The following is a 7,626-nucleotide window of genomic DNA, read 5'->3' on the forward strand; positions in this document are numbered from 1 at the left end:
ATGGTTTTGGTGGTGGTAATGGTGACATTGATGGTAGTGGAGGTGGTGATGATGATGACTGTAATGACAACAATGCTGATGATGGTGTAAGGATGATGATAATGATGGTGATGGCTATACTGATGAGGAGGATGGTGATGGTATGTTGGTGAGGTAATGGAGGATCATGATGATGGTGATGATGATGATGATGATGATGATGATGGCTAGGGTGGTAATGGTGCTATGGTGCTGCTGCTGTTGGTGATGACAATAGTGGTATCACAGATACAGTGATGGTGATAATGGTAATGGTAATGCTGGTGGTGAGGATGGTGATTCTGCTGATGGTGTCAGTAGTATTGATAGTGATCATGGTGATTTTGATGATGGTGGTAGAGACAGTGATGATTTTAATGGTGATGCTGGCAGTGATGGTGATAATAGTGGTGATGTTGATAATTGTAATGGTGGTGGTGCTGGTGATGATAATGACAGTAGTGACACTGATGATTATAGTGATTGGTGACACTGATGATTGTAGTGTACTGACATTACCACTGATAATGGTACGGTATTGACATTGGCAGTATTAATAGTGATATTGATGGAAGTTCATTACATGTCTAGAAGTAGAATTGTGAATATCCTCTCCCAGTCCATGGTTTGCCTTTTCTTAATGAGATAACAGCCCTCCAAATTTCAGATCTGATCTGTTCAATGGTTCCCAGATTTATATATCTATATATACATCTATATACATATATTTTATTTATTTCCTTATTTGTCTCATCTCTTCTTATGTAACCAAATGCAGAACACATGCTCCCCTCAGCCCCCTGCCCCACACCAGTGCTTCCTGCCTTCCTGATCTCAGTAAATCACAGCACCATTCAGCCACAGTCCAAATTCTAGGACATCCCTTTGATTCTTCCTTTTACTGTGCCCTCCATTTCTAGCCCAGCGAATTCTACCTCCAAGTACATCTGAATCCTTTCATCTTTTTTTATCTCTGCCATGTCCATTCTACCTCAAGGCACCATACATCTCCCCACCAGGATGAATATAATCACCTCCTAACTGGAGTCCCTCTTCCACTCTTCCTACCTGGTAATCTTTCTCCACTCAGCAGTCAGGGTGGTCCTTTAAAATGCAAATCAGACTCTGTCATGCCCCTGCCACAAACTTTCCTATGGTATCCTGTTGCCCTGGACAAAACACCAAGCTTGTTACCATGAGATGTGATCTGACTCTTGCTTCTCGTCAGACTGCCCCCACTCCCATGCTTTGGTCACATGTTTTGTTTCTCTAATATCTTAGACACCTTCTCACCTCAGGGCCTTTGCACTTGCCGTTCCCTCTTCCAGAAATACTATCTCCAGGTCTGCACAGTCAATGGCAATATAAGAATTCAAACCATTTCGTCTGGCTCTGAAGTCTCTACTCTTAATTGCTATAAATATTGCCTCTCTGAGCAACTGCCCTGCTTTATCTGCCCCATAATATCTATCACCATCTTCTTTGATCTTATTTACCTTTTAGATTACTGCTGGACTCCCTCCACTAGAGTGCAAGCTCTGTGGTGGCAGGACCGTGCATCCTGGTTTCCCACTATAACCTCAGCATCCAGAACAGTGGCTGACACATAGCAGGTGTTCTATAAATACTTGTGAATGAACTGATTGGCTCATGAGGCAAATTAGAACTATATCCCACCCCACCCCCATCTCCAGGTAAATTAAAAGCTAAGCTTGTGGCCATGTGACCTCCATGGCAAAGACCAATCGCCTTTCCCCCTCTGCCCTCCTGCTTTCAACTCTCGTGTCTACTGCCCCAGTTCAGCCCCTTAACTCTGATCACAGCCTCTAGCCCTGAGCCCCGTGGTCCTGCCAACTAAAGAAAAATGCAAAACCTTAAAGTTGTGAGTTATGTTTTATTGGGGGACCTTACTGAGGACTATAGCCCGAGAGAGAGAGCCTCTCAGATAGCTCTGAGGAATTGCTCTGAAGAGATAAGGGAGGAGCCAGAGTATATAGGAGTTTTTGCTGAAAAAAAAAATCAAACATTAGGAGCTCTCGAAACCTTTTTCCTTGGGTGTCTGGAAGAGATAAGGGTTGGGTTGAACAAGCATGGCTCCTAAGCTATCCCCCCTTTCCTTTCAGCCAGAGAAGCCTCACTTGTATCCACTGTACACAGAAGCAGTGTAACATTGAGATGAAGGGCAGCTTCTAGAGCCAGTCTGCCTGAATTCAAACCTGTCTCTGCATCTCTCGAGCTGTGTGACCCTGGCCAGGTTACTCAACTTCTCTGATCACTAGTTTGCAAATGGAGCTAACATTATTATCTTGTACATGTTATTACATGAAGCTAGTAATATAGTTACTATCTGAAAATGGAGCTAATGACAGTGCCTGCTTCCCAATCTTGTTGGGTTAAATGAGTTTGTTCAGGGAAAGCACTCAGGACAGAGCCTGGCGTGTAGTAAATGCTCAGTAAGTATTGGATATCACAGTAAATTATACTTCCATATAGGATTTAATTTGCCCTGATTAAAAGGAAAAACTGTGAAATTTTGGTTTTCATACTTTGCATTGCAATTATCATTATATAACAATATTATACGCTTGAAGTTTCTTGAGGGAAATTTCTCTCTTGAGGGAAAAGATCATATTTAGCTTTGTGCCCCTGACACCGTGGACTGTGCCTGTCGCAGAGTGGGCCTTCCATAACTACACACTGAGGGAGGAAGGAAGCCAAGGAGTCAAAGTGCCCGGGTACCTCCTGGGGCTACTCCCAAAGTATTCAGCAGCATGTCATACTCATAAGTCGTCAGCAGGTGTCGCCCTTGTCTCTGAAATGGGGCACTTCTGGGCATGTGCACTGTGGTCCAGGTTCCTGGAGGGGCAGGTAACATGGGAAGATGCTGCTAACCCAGTGGATGAATGGATGAGCAGGAGGGGAGTTGTTCAGCATCCAGGAGAAGGCACTGGGAGAGGCGTGAAAAGCCTCACCACAGCAAGCCTCATGAACTGTGGAGTCTTGAGGCCTGGATTCTGGTCCCAGCAAGGAATACCAGGAGTCCCTTCAGCCCTCTGAGCCTCAGTTTCCTCACCTGCCAAGTGCAGGCAATAATGATATGCCTGGACATAGGTAGGTTGATAGGCCCTGTTGGATAGTTGATAAAGATTTGATTTGCTTTCTCGTTTCCTTGCTGCTTCTAAGTTGACCTTCCCCTTGCATTTCCGGGGGAAGGCCGGAGGCATTCTCAGACCTCCCCATCTTACCAGTTACAGCTCTCTGAGTGGAAATGAAATGAAAATTTCACCAGCCTGGAATTCTGAGGAAGAAGGGGCAACGAACGAAGAATAAATGAGACAGGGTTGCCCAAAGATGTCAGGAGAGCCAGTGGCCCTAGTGGACCACACCTCTGGGTGATTCTTCTGTGCCTGCATGAGCTCACTCAGGTGGACTGAATATCTTTCTGGAGAGGCAACCATGCTAGCGTTAAGGGGATAAGGGAGGTGGGGTGGATGCTCCCCTCTCAACTCTGTCCCCTCACTTTCCTTGGCTATGTGACTCAAGCAAGTTTCTTCCCCTCTCTGGACTGTTCTCACTATGAAATGGGACAGGCCTAGGGCAGGAGTTTTCAAGCTGATCTTTAGCAGTAGAAGCAGCTTCAAGCCACTTCCCCTGTGGAGTCAGTTGTGGAAGGAGATAAAGCAACACTGTCAGGTTCTTGAGGGGCTGAGAGAGGAGCTAGGAGCCCTCTGACCACTAATCTCCTGCAGTGACCCTGAACACCCCCCCCAAGGTCCCCTCCAAGTGCAGGCTCCATGACTCTTCAGGTCCTCCTCTCCCAGCTCACCTCGCTGTCCTCCCACAGCCCAGATGTCGCCCACCCCCAAGGGCTTCCCATTCCCCTGACTTTTCCCCACAGTCTCAGGCCCAGGGAATGTGAGGCTTGGAAGGGAGCCATGGAAGAGAGCCACCAGCTTCATCCATTGCTTTTCATAGGTGGGGAAAGTGGCTGAGAGGCAAGCAGAGACTCGTCCAAGGTCACCAGGGCCTGGGGGCAGAGCTGGGACTGGAAGCCAGGTCTCTGGACTCCCAGGCCTGAGCTTGGTCCTCCCCACCAAACCTCCCCCTACCTCTGCCCCTCACCCCAGAGCCTCTTCCAGTCCCGCTTGAGAGTGGGCCAGATGTCTGTGGATGCTGGATCTGGAGTCAGGGCCAGTGGGACACCAGTCCGCCTCCAAAGGTCACCACCCTCACACTCCCCTCCCAGTGGCTAATCAACTCCAGGCCAGGCCTGCCACAGCTCCCAGGACACTGGGAACTCGAGCTGGGACCTCGCCCCGGCCAGCTCCCAACTGCCCAGAGCAGGGGTGAGCCTAGCCTCCCAGCCTACCCCCACCAAGTCCTCAATTCTCCTCCTGGCTCATCTCTCACGGGCTCCAGACCTGCTCCTTCAGCTCCCCTGGAATTTCCCACAGAAGAAGCAGTACTATCCAAGTCCATGTCACACAGCCAGGCAGAGGCAGAGAGCAGAGTCGACCTGCCCTGATTCTCAGCCCGGCACAGCACCCTTCCTCTCTGCAGAAGGGCACCAAGGTGGGCCAAAGTTCTACCTCTCCCAGCTGTGTGACCTTGAGAAAACCACTTCCCCACTTCCCCACTCTGACCCTCAGTCTCCTTATCTTTAACAGAGATAATCACAGGTGTTGATACCAAGAGCTGTTCTGAATATTAAGTGAGATAAGACATACAAGCACCTAGCACATTATATGCTCTTATTAGATCATCTTATTTTTTCCCAGGGGCTCCCAGTGGGAGAAATAGAAATTTCTCTCCTCATCATTCAAGGCTTCTTAGCTTAGCCCCATGTCCTCTGTCTGAATGTCTTCCTTTCTTCACCGTCTGACCAGCGCCTCCCTTCCAGGCACTGGTCCTTCCCTCTGGTGCAAACGCCCACCTTGGCCTCTGCTCTTCTCCCTCCCCTCTGCCTGCCTCCGTGCAAATCTAGAGTCCGCTCCCTCCTCTCCTCCACTTGTCTGGCCCCTCCTCCGCCATCACCATCTGCTCCAAGAGGCCTCTCAGATCATTTCAGGATCTTCCCGGGTCCCTGTTGGCCGCCCCCTCCCCCTGCTGGATTGGAACATTCTCTCTGGTTCAGTTTTCCCCTTTGACCCTGAAGCAGGGCCAGGCACACAGGTGGGGTCCATGCCCCACCTGGTCTCCGAGGGCATCCCTGCCCCTGCTCTCCACCCCTGGTCCTGCCTGAGCCAAGCCCCTCCCCCAGTTCAATGGCCAGAGAGAGAGGAATAGTAATGGCAACAACAGCGTTGCTTGTAAGAGCTCCAGTCTGAGAACTGACAAGACCCAGGCCCTTATCCCAAACATTGTTATGTGTATTAGCTCGTTTAGTCTGCCCAGCAGCCCTAGGAGATGGACACTATTATCTGCCCCATTTTACAGATGGTGAAACTGAGGCACAGAGAATTTAGTGGCTCGCCTTGGGTCACACCGCTGACACGAAGCAGAACCAGTCCTCAGCCCCAGCCAGGCCAGGTCGAGCCTGAGCTTTTAGGAGGCTCTGGGTTCACGTTAGACCTGGCTCAACCCCCACTTACTGGTTGGCACCACCAGGCAAATCAGAACTGAGACTCTAGGCCAGGCCACACATTGTGCCACCCCAGGAGGCAACATTCACAAGAAGTGACCCTGGAGTTGTACCACCCACTCGTTGGTCCAGCCCGGGCATCCTTCTGCCCTAACTGGCATCCGTCAGCTTCTCCCGAATTCACTGGAATGCTGCCATCTCGTGGACACTTTAGGAATTACTCACGCTCTGTTGAGCTTGCAGGCTATTTGCTTACCTTCTTCACAGGCACGGGGCTTTGCCTCTGTTGAGGGCACAAAGCCCTGTAAGACCCAGTCCCGCCCTCCAGTTGCTCAGACTCCCCAGGACATCCATCCACTGGAGCATAGGCAGGTCCATTGAAAACTTCTCTCAACCCTCCCTCCCAATGGATGCCTAATTGGACCCTCTCTCCCGCCTGTCCCACCTCCAGCCCAGACACCAGATATTCTCAACCTGGATGACTGTGGTTGCCTCCCTGCTTCCTCTAGTACACCTTCCAGTCTGTTCTCAGCCAGCATCCAGAGCCATCTGTTGAAGACAAAGATCTCATCCTGCTACAAGCTACCAAGCCCCTTACCCAGACTCACCCCGCACACCGTGGCCCAGGTTCTCCTCGCCGCTGTCAACTCCTCCTTCCCTCTCAGTTCACCACGTTCCAGCTGCACTGTCCTTCTCTCTTTGGAGAGATTTGTACCTGCCCCAGAACCCTTGCACTGGTTGTTCCCACTGCCTGGAGTACCCTTCCCCCAGAGAGTCACATCATCCAGGTGTCAGCTCAGTGTCCCCTCTCAAAGAGGCATCTTTAAGGACCGTGAGGTGGCCCTGCCCCTCCCCTAGTCTCATACCACTGTATCTTTTCCTCACAGCTCTTATTGTCTAAAATCATTCCGCCCTGTCTCTTGTCTCTTACCTCCCCATCAGTGTGATGCTGAACTGCGTCTGCCTCCTTCCACTGGCTCTGAACCTAGAGCAGTTTTAGCCACTCGTGAAATACGTGCTGCTTGACTGGATGAATGAATGCATGCCTGTATGTACGGATGGTGTTTGTCTCCACTTTGGGGTACATGAACCCAAAGACAGTCAGACCTGGAAAGCTCTAAGTAGTTCACAGACTAGATGGCCCATCAGACCTGGCCTGGTCCAGTAGATTTAAAATACAGATTTCTGAGCCCTTCCACCCTGAGATTCTTGTTCAGTAGGTTTGGAGTTCCTCCACCCCACCCACCCCACCCCTGCATGAGTTCCAAGTGATTCTGATGCTTTAGTAGTTTAGTATAGTTTAATCTAGCTTTCTAGTTTACAGATGGGGAAACCGGGGCCCAGAGAGGGGAGGGGCTGACCTAAGATTACACAGAGAGCAGGAGGTGGTACGTTCTCAACTTCCCCTGTGAACAGCAGCCTCCCTGCTCCTTCCCTGACCTCTCCCCCAGCTCACTGTGCAATGGGCTTCTCAAGATTCCTCAGACCCCGACACTCCTGCCTCAGGGCCTTTGCACTTGCTGTTTTCCCTGACCTGATTGCTCTTTTCTTAGATACTCATGTGACTCTGTCCTCGCTCCCTTCAGAGCTTTGCTCAAATACACATTGAGATTCCCCCACCACATCGCCAGTAAGGTAGCGACCCCTCCTTCATCTGCTGTTCTTTTCTTCCACAGCATGTACCTTGACCGCATCACAGTCATTTGACTTATATCCCTCCATTAGGGCTTGAGCTCCATGCAGGCAGGGACTTTGTCTCTTTTTAATTGCTTTATTCCAGCACCAGAACGGTGCCTGGCATGGGGAAGGAGCTGAGGGAACACTTGTAAGATGAATGAGTGGGACCTCAGCCTTCAGCAGGCAACAGTTTCCAGTGAGGCTAATAACATTATTTTGTCTTCATTGTATTTATTTCTCTGGTTACCTTTTATTTCTTATGGCCAGTGATACTGAGTTTTTCCATTTGTAGAAGTAATTTAAAATTCCCTTTTAAAATAAATTCACTTAATGAGAAAAAGTACATTTAC

This window comes from Camelus bactrianus, chromosome 10 (assembly GCF_048773025.1).
Source record: "Camelus bactrianus isolate YW-2024 breed Bactrian camel chromosome 10, ASM4877302v1, whole genome shotgun sequence".
In the NCBI taxonomy this organism is placed as follows: Eukaryota; Metazoa; Chordata; class Mammalia; order Artiodactyla; family Camelidae; genus Camelus; species Camelus bactrianus.